The following is a 12,436-nucleotide window of genomic DNA, read 5'->3' as shown; positions in this document are numbered from 1 at the left end:
AAAACTGTTTGATCGATTAAGTTATCGATAAAGCTAAGTATGAGAGAAATAGATTTTCAAAGAGCGTTGATCAAATACTTTATCGATAAATGAATGACAGAAAATTTGATCGATAAAATGAAGTTTAACAAAGATATTCATAAAGAGCACAAATCTTAAGATAATCGAGTAAATGATCGATTAAAGATTAATCGATTAAGTGATCGATAAAATATCATTGAAATCTCTTTTCAGAAAAGGCTAGGAAAGACTTTGATTGATCATGTTATGTAAAAGCAGAAGATTCAGAGATTTGAATGATCGATAATTTTATCGATAAATGAGTGATCGATTAGGTGATCTAAAAATGGCTTAAAACAAGTAAGTGTAGTGAAGATGATGATGATCAATTAAATACCTTGAAAAAAAATTTTGACAGAACACATTATTGATTAATTAGAAGTAAATTACCATGCAATGTTCAAACAAGTTATCGGTAAAATGATAATTGATAAATTACTGCAAAATCTTACACTTAAACAATTCTATCAGTGATCAAATATCTTATCAATTAACCATTAATCGATAATGTTATCAATTACTTGTGCTTTCATATTTTCAGAAATAGATTATAGCTTGAGCACCTTAGAAATTTATGTGAAGATATAAGAGAAGAATTGAAGAGATAGTACCAGGAACTCGATAAAGTGATCGAGTATGTAGTTGCTTGATCATCAACTCGAACATCAGTTTACTTGATAACTAGCTTTGAGTAACATCTGATAATAGCTTTTCATTTCTTCATTTCTTCTAGTGATTTTACTCAATAATATGTTTGAGTAGCATATTGCTTGAGAGCTTAATCGGTCAATATAGAACTTCTGGTCTTTGCCTCAATAAATTCGAATTCTGATTCAAGCAAAACAAAGGTCAATTTTGAGTTATTAGAAATCTTCCAATTCAACTCCAAGTTTTGCAAATGACCTATCCCTATAAAGCTCTTTGAGTTTACTTTCTCATGCAACAAGAAACACCCCAAAATTCATTGTACTCACAAAGTTACCTTCATCATAGTGACTGAAGGTCAAAATAAAGGTGTTAAACCCAACTGCAATGTTTCAAGCAAAATATCTCCCTCATACGAAACTCTTTGAAGTTAATTTTGGTGTCCATGAATCGTGTTCTGAGTCTAGTTTCATATGAATCAACTTTCACCTCAAACAGATTTTTGGTTTAAGAGATATTAGAGAAATACTGAACCTATGTTAGAGCTAAACGAAGAACAAAGTATAACAGAATATGTGTTTTAATTTATCGATAAATTGATCGATAAGTGTCTGATCAAGTTATTGATCGATAAATACCCTTGAAAATCACCTCTGAAGCTTATTTTCAATATTTATATGAAAGGTGACTCAATATATGATGATATAACTTCCGGTTTGTGCATTTTAGCTTCCGATTGAGCCATACAAACTTCTAATTGAGCATAGCAACTTCCAATATCAAATTTATGAATTTGAATCTTGATATTTCTATTTGATCTTGCAAGTTCTTCTTTTCTCAATCTCTCTTCTTCTTCTTCCTCTTGATCATTTTCTATAACTCAAAGTTTAACATAATAACTCCTTTCTTTTCATGAAGAAACTACACAAGATATTAAGTACGGTAGTTAGTCAAAGTATGAGACAAATAATTTATGTAAATTTTTTGCTCTATTATTTGATATTATCAAAACTAATCACATCTAACATATTTTTCCATCTCAAGTATTAGATCTTATAATGTGAAATGATAAAAAAAATAAATATGTAAATCCAAGTTGTGAAAACATATCTAAACGGTTTAAAATTATAATAAAAATAAAAAAATTGTAAAATATTAAATACAAACTGTTTAAAATTTGTTTCTTTAACAAACAAGAAATGAAGAGAAGTCAGGACAAATGTCTCCTCATATCCTCACAATTCAAAAACCTTTGTTTAATTTAATATTTATAATAGAGTTAAGATATATCCAGCACCTGAATTATTTTATGGGATGTATTTAACACTCTAAAATATTTTGTAACGCATCTACTATCCTGAAATGTTTTTTCAAGAGCGTCCAGTACCGTAAAATATTTTTTAGTGCATCCAGTACTTCAAATTATTTTTTTAAAGTGCATTCAACACCCAAAAACATTTTTTATTGCCTCCAGCCACCAGGCAAAAAAAAAATATATATTTCAGTGTGCTAGATGCAACTAAAAAATATTTTATGGTGCTAGATGCACTACAAAATATTTTAGAGTACTGAATGCACCTGAAAAAATATTTTGGAGTGCTAGATACATCTTAACTTTTTTAGTATTTAATATTTTGTATTTTAGTGAAGTTGGAAGTCGAAACTCAATTGACTTATTCCTGTATGTGGATAGGCAAGATCTTAACTACAGAGTAGAAAACAACATAAATTAAACCTTTCCATTTTAAGTTGGATGCACAATTAATCCCATGGATTCTTAGGATTGGTGTATTTTTTTATTTTTTTTCCTATTGTTAAGGTTTGGTCAACTGAATTAATTGAGAGGATTACAGCGAGTGAGGATTTTTAAATTTAATTAGCTTGCATCTCTGCCTTTTTTGCCTACTTGGATATGCATCATGAATAATTTTTCTCGGAAAAATTTCTATGATTGAAATGATATGTTGAATTCAGTTTATTATTGTTTTTGGATTAAAAGTGTCACTTTGGTAGCTACTTTAGCTCCGCGTTGACCTTTCTTGCTTTACTAAGGCAAGATATAGTGCATAACTGTGACTTGTTTAATGGGAAGGGTTAAGATATAAATCTATTATCTATACACATCTGGCATTGTGAAGTTTTTCGGATTAACTAATGTGATTTACTCTGATTGCACGATCTTTTTTGGGGAAAGTTTATGAACACTCCAGAGCTGGTAACAATTTTGATACTGGCAATGAAGTGTTTGATTTCATACAAGACGTGCACTACAAAAAAATATGTCAATTGTAGCGGTTAAAGTGACACATTTCTAGTGGTTTTAACCGCAAGAAATAACATTTGTAGCGGTTAACAAAACCGCTAGAAAACCAGGCGCAAGAAAAAATTTCTAGTGGTTATGGCAACCGCTACATAGCATGGTCAAAACGCTAGACACTTTCTAGCGGTTAAAAACTGCTAGAAAATGCTGAAAGGAAAAAAATTTCTAGCGGTTTTATAACCGCTAGAAACATTCTAAACCAAATCTCATTTTTCCGGGAATTAAATATTTTCATTAGCGCGCCAAAATTTCTAGCGGTTATAGAACCGCTAAAAATTTTAGGGAAATTAGATATTCCCGCCAATTAAATTTTTGGGATGGTCCCAAAAAAAATTTCTAGCGGTTTGAACCGCTAGAAATTTTGGCGCAAAATTTAAATTTAACGAAATATTTGTAGTGGTTTAAAACCGCTAGAAATTTTTACCGTGCCAGAAAAAAATGTGGTTTTTCATTAGTAGAAAATATAATATTATAATTTTAAAACCATTAAATAAATTATGTTGAATAATTTTTGTTAATTTGTATAATTAGTTATATGTTACATTTTATATATTTAAATTTTGTAATAAACAATATGTAATTAAATTATGAGTGTGTCAAAAGAAGTGAATGAATATTTAATAAGATAATTGAATTGAAGATGAGATAATTTGTAATATTGAACCTATAGTGTTAGGTTGAGGAGTATTTGAATCAGTTGAGGAGGGCATAACAAGTGTAAAGAAGAAAAATCTGAAAGAAAAGGAGAAATAAATATGTTAGTAAATTTTAAGTAAAAACAAATAAAAGATACAATGAATTATAAAATAAAATTCACTTACCATACAGTAAAAAGAAAGAAACCACCATATGAGAGAGTAAGAAAAAAAGAGAGAATTATGAGGAAGAATAGGAGAGGAAAGAAAAGAGATGGAGTAAATGAATGTAGAGAAGATATGATATTTATAGAGATCAGCGACACATTTGTAGCGGTTTTTTTGTAGCGTTTTATTGCATTTTGTAGTTGTTAGTCATTTTCTAGCGTACACATAACCGCTAGTATTTTGTAGCGGTTAATAACCGCTACAAATTATAATTTTGTATAATAAATTTGTAGCGGTTATGTAACCGCTACAAATTTTTTTTGTTTTTTAAAAATCTGTACGAATTTTAATTTATACATATGTATTTATGGACGGAAAATTTTTTTAATAATAAAAATTTTGGATGCTGCTATTCTCCATCATCATCCGGCCTGAAAGGACACATTTTAAAAACATTTGTTAAATTTATAATGTATTTGGAAAAAATTAGTGATTAGTAGTTAATTATTTAAATAATTTAAGAAAAGACGTATACCTGATAATTGGCAAATTATCATCTCCTTGAGGAAAGAAGTTTTCAAAATTCGAGGGTTGGAAGGGTTCACTGTCGTAAATAATGTCACCATCACCCATATCATAAAGATCCCGTGGCTTGAGGTGAACGACCATATTCTAGTCTTTATGTTTCTCGTCCTCGACATAGTAAATTTGGTGTGCCTCAGAAGCAAGGATATATGGCTCATCATCTTCAAATGCCCCCGTATGAATAAGTCTAGAGAAATTAACTGAGGTGATGCCCAAATGGTCAGTAGTGAGTCCCCGTGAAGTTGTCGTATTTGCCTAGGAGCACTTGAACAGTGTCACGGTGAAAAGCTGGTAACTCAACTCAATAATGTCAATTAGAAATGTTGGAATTGCTAGCGCTTTTGGTTGAACCGCTAGAAATGTTCCGCTGCTAACCCAACATTTTCTTGTAGTGGTGGATTTGAGAATCAGCGCAGCTTATGTTATATTGTGGTCTAAGAGAGATTCTGAATATTCTTGGCTTGCCAATTACTGGTAAACCCCTAGCTTATTACGCAGCAAATTGATGATGGGCAAGTTGTAGTTAACGAAATATTTCCAAATATTGGAATTGATGAGATTTTGCAGAAAGGAAAGGGCTTGAAGGAGATTGCCACCGCCAAACATGGAAATAGTTATAGATATTCTCTAGAGTTTAGGATTAGGGCAGTTTTGTTTTTATTTGGAAGTTTTATTTTTCCCAATCCTTCTGGTCCATACGTGGATTATACATATGGAAGATTTGTGACAAATCTTAGTGAGATTAAGAGCTTGGCCTGGGGAGAAGCTGCTTTGGTGGTGATCCACCATAGCTTATTTCGATTTAAGGAAGATGTTAATTCTAAATCTGCAAAGGAGACCAAACCTGGCATTGGAGGGTCTATGTTTGCTCTAATGGTAAATGCATTACTTGTAATCTTGCATCCTGTTTGAATCATACTACCTCCGTTATTTAATACAAGAGCTAGTTTATCATTCAATTTAGTTTTAAATATAAGATATTAATCCACTTTGTTCATTATAGTTATCTATTTTTTTAAAATAATCATTATAGTAGCTGCACATATTAAAGGTTCTGTCAAATAGTAGTTTTACTTAATACACATGATTAGTAAGGGTATTCTAGGAAAGATAACACCTATTTATTATAAATAGTTGACTTAACAAACTTTCTTAATCTACTCAAATTAGTTAATTAGTTTTTATATTAAAGACTAGAGATAGTATTTGATTCCAATCATATTCAACTCACATTATCTTATTTTATACTACCTCCTGTCCTAATTATAAGAGCTAGTTGGCTAATTTAAGGAGATTAAGAAAATGAGTTAAGTTAGTTATTTGTAATAAATAGGTGTTATCTTTCCTAAAATATCCTTACTAATGAAGTGTATTGATTATAATTACTATTATTAGAAGGACTATTTTGAAAAGAAAATATATAAATATGAGAGACAAAGTGGATTGAGGTTTTATACTTAGCATCAAAATAAAAGTTAAATAAAGTTTTACATTAAAGATTGGAGGCAGTATTTTTTAGGCTTTTGCTTTTCAATGCATCAGGCCTTTGCGTAAGCTATATAATGTGAAGAAGGTGCCTGCATTATTCCCAGTAGCTTGTGGATGGGATAGCAAATTGAGCAACACCTTAAAAAAATTCATGTCGCGAGGCACACTAGGTGCGAATAACTGAGGGCTTGAATAATTTGAAGTTTGTAAGTTCTTATTCACTATTCTTATTGTAATTTTGTTTATGATTACTTTGAACATTTTACATTCTAATACATAATTGGTGCATATATGGGTAGGAGGACATTTTTTGGATGGTTATGAGAAGAATTTCAAGAATATGCCATTTCATTATCGAAATCATCAAAAGCATATGAAAATTGGCGATACTACCAATACTCAAGCTGGAGCGTGGCCTTTTCCAGAGGCTTATCTTTGTAGGAGGCAATTTGAGCTTTCTATAGAAAAGCAAAAGAACATGGAAAATTGGCTAAAGTCAAATGTGAAAGCAGCTAGGAAAACTGTTTTATTATCTTGCAAAAGAAGACAACGTAGAGTTTTATTTTGTTTGACAATTATTTTGTACAATAATTTAGTCTCACTTCTTTGCTTTATGTATTATATATTAGGAAAGGGCAGGGAGAATAATTATTGGGAGCTTTGGAAGAAGTTGGCCATGGAAGTCAACACTGCTAGAAATCTTATTTATCATCAAACTTGGGTGTTAGAGGAACAAGAGGGTCATGCTGATGATCATCATCAGGAGGATTTCTCAAGTTTATTGGGATCATCACAAAAAATTATAATTGTGATAAGTGATGATAGCGATAATGAAAAAATTGTTATTAACATTAATGACAGTACTGATGATGATGAAAGAGAAGGAGAAGGAGAAGGAGAAGAAATATTTAGAGTCTATTTTGAAGCATTCAGACATCGTGGTTAATTAGAACTTTTTATTCTAATTTCAAGTATAATGGTAACTTAAAGAGGTATGAATTCATTGTGAGAAACACCCGTGTTTTGTTACTTCGTATACTTATTGGATTGTCTTAAATTTTGGGAATTCCTAGTGAGGGGACAGAGTTTCAAAAGCATAACAGTAAGCACTCTTAAGAAATTTTAAAAGGAATTTAATTGAAAACATTGAACGAATCTATCATACTTATCTGTTCTTTAATATATGACCTAATTGAGAAGTTGATGTCAGTCCTATATGTAAGAAGTATTTCACATGTTTATCATTTTGTTTAAATTAATCTTATTGATATTTCCCAAACAGTAATTAAATAGGAAAAGGAGGGAGGAAAATTAAAAAAGATACTTAGAATATTTTAAAAAATATATCATATTAATTAATTTAACTAATATTTTAATCTATTCAAATTAATTTTAGGTTTATTACTTTAAGGATTAAAGGAGTACCATTTTTGGAATTTCCAAACAAAAAAGGAGTTTAGATTCATTTCAAATATAATACAAGTACATTTATATTTCCCCCATGGGATGCTTGCCTACATTAATGCAAGAATTTTAGGTTCTGTTTGGTACGTGTGATTTAGGGGTTGAGATTGCAATTGGGATTAGGTGATACCAATATTTTCAATCTCATCTTATTACATGGGATTACATAATTGAATTGGGTAAATAATAACTTTTTTAATATTTGGTATGGAAAAGTGTGGACACACAAATAATATAATCCATTTTGCGGGAACGAATATTATAATGCCTCAATAATATAATGCATTCAATTAACGAGATTATTTATATAAGAGCATCTCAAAGTATAAACAACACACAAAAAAAGAGAAGCTAAGATCACAATTATTCTGTTTTTGAAAAATATCCATCTGATCCTATTTATAGGGTATAAATTTTTTTTTTTGTCCTATTTATAGGGTAGATGGAGAAATTTTTCATATAAATATATAATTTTATCTTTCATTTATTATTAAGTTGACTTTGTTTTCATGAGATATAAGGTATATTAAGTAAGGATAAAATTGAAAATTTTTTAGAGTTTAAATGAGAGTTAATGAAGTTTAAAGTTTTTCTTTATTTATGTTAACTACATTGAAAATAACTTATAAATAGGACCAAAGGAATGATTAGCACTCTCCTATTAATTCCTATTCAATTTGTTGGACTAAGCATTAGAAGATGTCAAAATATGATTAATTAGCTCACAGAATAAATATAATTGCATGTAAAATTAAAAAATTGCCAATCTTTTTTTAATGAAAAAAAAATCAGACTAGACCTACTAGTTCAACCAAAAAATCAATGAACTGGTTTGGGATTTGGTCTGGTTCAAGAGATAAACCAGTCAAAATTTGAATTGGTAATGAACCAGTCAAATCAGTTAAAATTGGTGTTAAACCGGATAAAAAGTGGGTAGCCGGTTTGATTATTATTTTCCCCTTCGACTTGCCCAAAACCGTGTCATTTTGTGAAAAAAAAAATCCAAATCTGAAATCAAATTCTGGCCTTTCATTTCCAAACTAAAAACAAAAAAAAACAAAACCTTCAATCGTTGAAAATGATTTGGGAAAAAGAAGAAGAGCTGAGGATGAGGAGAAGAAATGAGTGAAGAAGGAATTGAATACATAAGGCAAGCAAATAAGCACTTTCAATTTTTTTTTTCACTTTCTCTGACCTGTGCCCTTTATTAAAACGACCAGTAGTGCTTGATTTTGGATGGAACAACTTGAATCTTAGATATGAAAATGCAAAGCTCTCTGCTGTAAGTCTTCCTTTCATTTTGAAGGAGAAAAATGAAGGGAGAGAGAGAGGGAGGAAAGTTGGAAAAAAAAGAAGAAGAAGAAGAGGAAGCATGTGAAAATTGAAAAGAAGAAAAAATGACTTGACAAGTGATAAGCATCACGTATAAGAAAGCAGAAAGAGAATATGATAATAAATGGATGAATGAGAAAATATTAAATATATTATATAATATTTAAAATTAAGTAAAAAATTAAAGGATAAAAATTCAAATTCGTCCCTAATCTTATTTTTTAAAGGGTGCTTTTCACCCTTTAAAATTGACTAAAAATTATTTTTCACTAAATTATACTATTTAATTAAGACAAGTTTGATTTTGAGTTGATCCTGATTTGATTAACTAATTTTTCAACTAGTGCCTTGACCTATTTAGTGTCTGTTTTTTTTTCCCCGGCTTGTCCTTGTAGAAAATAGACAGGTTTGATTTTGAGTTGATCCTGGTTTGACCCACTAATTTTTAAACTAGTACCTTGACCTATTTAGTGTTCGGTCTTTTTTTTCCCCTGGTTTGTCCTCGTAGAAAATGCAGTTGAGAGTAATGAGATACTTTATGATGATAGGTGCTCCAATTAACTCAGAGTGGAATAAGAAATTACATTGTTCTAAGAGTTTTGAACAAAAGGATACTGAGATATGAGTGGGAAAGTTCTGAAGAATTATTGGAAAGGTTTAAAAAAGATGATTTGAGACTAAAGTTTAAACAATAATAAAAGCACTTTTATTGATCCATAAAATCTCAAGAGATTAATCCAAGAGAACAAAACAGTGAAGGAAAGAGAAAACGACGAAGAAGGAAAAGTAAATACTTTTCCAATCCTTAATATAAGACCCATTTAACTAATTTGATTAGACTAAAGAAGTTAGGTAAGTTAGTTAATTATAAGAAATACGACAGTTTTTCCTAAAATACCATAATAATTTTTCTTAATACTCCCTCTTTCTCTTTTACTTAATTACGGTTGAGGAAGTATTTATATGGATAATTTAGAGAAAATTAATAAATATGATAAATGGGTCTTATATTTAGGACTAAAACTAACTTAACAATTAGGTCCTATATTAAGGACCGGAGGAGTATTAATTTCATAATTAACTTCATCAGACAGCTGGGAAGGATAATTCTGAAATTAATAAAAGTACCATGCATTGATGAATGTCGGAATTCACATATGATAGATGATGGGAAAAAAAAAGCAAAAAAAGAATACTACTTCGAATCTAAATGTAAATCATTTGATTTTCAATTGTACTTATATTCAATTTTCATTGAAAAGAGAGAAGGAAACAAGAGTTATGAGAATGATTCAATGAGAGACAAAAACTTTAACAAAGATAAAATTAAATTTTTTTTATCAATAATACATTTAGTTGTATACTGCTATGAGAATGTGGTGCAATTAATTTATACTATGAATGTGTTACAAATAATTTATATTAAGAAGCGGAGCTACATTACATGAGACAATTACTTGGCCCAATCATGATGCAGCTATTCCATTTAGAGAAGGATATTGATGATTTATTGATGATATACATAAGAAACAAATAATCTGATAATCTTTATAATTTCATCAAATTTTGAATCGAGTCCTATAATTTTTTTCCTTTTTTTATTATTAAATCCTTAATATTTACACTGTTAATAACGTTAGTCCTTTCCGTCAACAAAACTGTTAGTTTAATTGATAATGGATGATCTGGCATCTGGCCCCTCTTCTTCCTCAATCAAACTGTTCAGCCTCCCCATTTCCAGCCCACCTCGGCTCTGAGAGGAGGGGAAGAAAAGCTTGAGGGGTGAGGGGGACTAGAGGTTTTATTAACGGGAAGGACTGATGTTTAAAGTATTTCTTTCTTTTGTTTTGTTTTTTGTTTTTACTATTTTCTCATTAAAACATTAAGAAAAAAATGGAAACCCTAGTGTGCGAATACTTCATAGTCATGGCAAAAAGAAAACTTCATAGTTGTATATGAGGAAGCCACTCGCGTGGCAGTTCAAATGGCATAATTCATTAAGAAAATAACAGTCATGCGGCGTACTATTTCTTTAACTCCCGTATATATAGAGGGAAAATAAGAAGGGAAAAAAATCAGGGAGCAAAATAAAAAGAGAAATGATTTTTTTTTCTGTTTAAATAAGAAGAGAATGGTGGGGGAAAAGAAAAGTGGATGAGAAAATAAGAGGTGGAACCACTTTTTTTTTTTTTTGCCCCAACTTTCTCTTTACATATGAAAAAGAAAAGAGGAAAAAAACTTACATTCTTCATATGCCTTCCCCCTCACACAGAGCGAATAAACACATTTTTCTTTTGATGCAATTTTTTCAAATTTTATTTATGGCTACTTCATAATTCTGCAAAACCATCTCACTGTACAATAACCAAGATTCCAAACCAGCATATGAACTCCTTTTTTTCCCCCCACGTTCAATGCAATACAGGGAATTCGCACTAATTATGCACGGACATATACTATGTACATATATTTCCCCATCTCTTTCAACTTTTATAATAAATTTTATTATTTAATCAGATTATTTATTTCAGTTATGTTTAATTAAAAAAAATCTATTTTTATGCTTGTCTTAAAAATTAATATTTTCCCGAACCATTTGATTTCTAAGTATAGTAATATGATAATATGTCTTTATTAATTAACGTTATTTTAAATTTGCTGAGTAAATTAATATTATTTCTATGTCAAAACATAATATGATTTGACATTGAAAGTTCTTTTTTTTTTTCACTCTTTCATCCAAATAGGAGGAGTGAGAATTTTTTTTTTCTTTTTCTTTTTCTCTTTTCTTCATTTTGTTTTCAGTTTCTTTCCTTCTAACTTTTCTTCTCATCCAAACAGAGTATAAAAGAAAACATTTTCATTATTTCACAACTTACGTATTGATATTTGGAAATAAAATATCATTCTTTAAAATGCCCTAAGCATATCACCTTTTTGTTAAAGTTGTACAAAAAAACTCAACCAAAATTTTTTTTTTTTTTACTATCATACGGGCAAGACACAAGACCATACCATTAATTAAATATTTATTTCTTTCATATTAGGTTGGTTGTATTTACGAGTAATTAAATTAAATTAAATATAACACAATATATCAATTCTACTGGAAGGTTTTTTTTTTTTAAAAAAAAAAAGGTTACAACCTCCTGCATTTTTTTAGTTATAGTGCGAAAACTAAGGTGATTTAAATGAGGAGCAACAATTTAAGTAGGTTAATTGATTTTGAAGTGATTTGAATTTTCAAATTTGCGCAACGAAAGCATTCAAAATATTAAATACAAGTAGAGTAATTGAAAATTGATGCCAACTTAATTAATATATAAATTATGGGGCATGGGAAAACGAGCAAGACTTACTCTCTTTAACGATGGAATATATTGGTTAAATAGGCTTAATGGTTCTCTCCCCAGAGGCGAATTAATTTCAAATTTAAGAACTGATAATATAGGTTGGGTCTATGGCCCAGCCTACTAGCCCATTAGAAAGGCGGGTTTGCCAAGGTGCGGGCTATTCCAGCTCGTACTGTTTTGACCTCGCTCTGTCACAGGCTATCCCGCAGGTTAGGGGGTTGGCCAGCTTTTTTTTTTTTTTCCTTTTTCATGTAGTTTTTAATATAGTTAAAATATTTTGACCTTCTAATTTTGGATAAACAATTGAACATTGTCTCATTCATATCATTGTATAAGTAATTAAGCACTTTATATATTTGCGACTGTGTGTGTAGTTATATAAAGAT

Source organism: Neltuma alba, unplaced genomic scaffold (assembly GCF_004799145.2).
Source record: "Neltuma alba isolate B1F8T4 unplaced genomic scaffold, ASM479914v2 tig00004710_pilon, whole genome shotgun sequence".
Classification (NCBI taxonomy): Eukaryota; Viridiplantae; Streptophyta; class Magnoliopsida; order Fabales; family Fabaceae; genus Neltuma; species Neltuma alba.
This window is presented reverse-complemented; position numbering follows the sequence as displayed.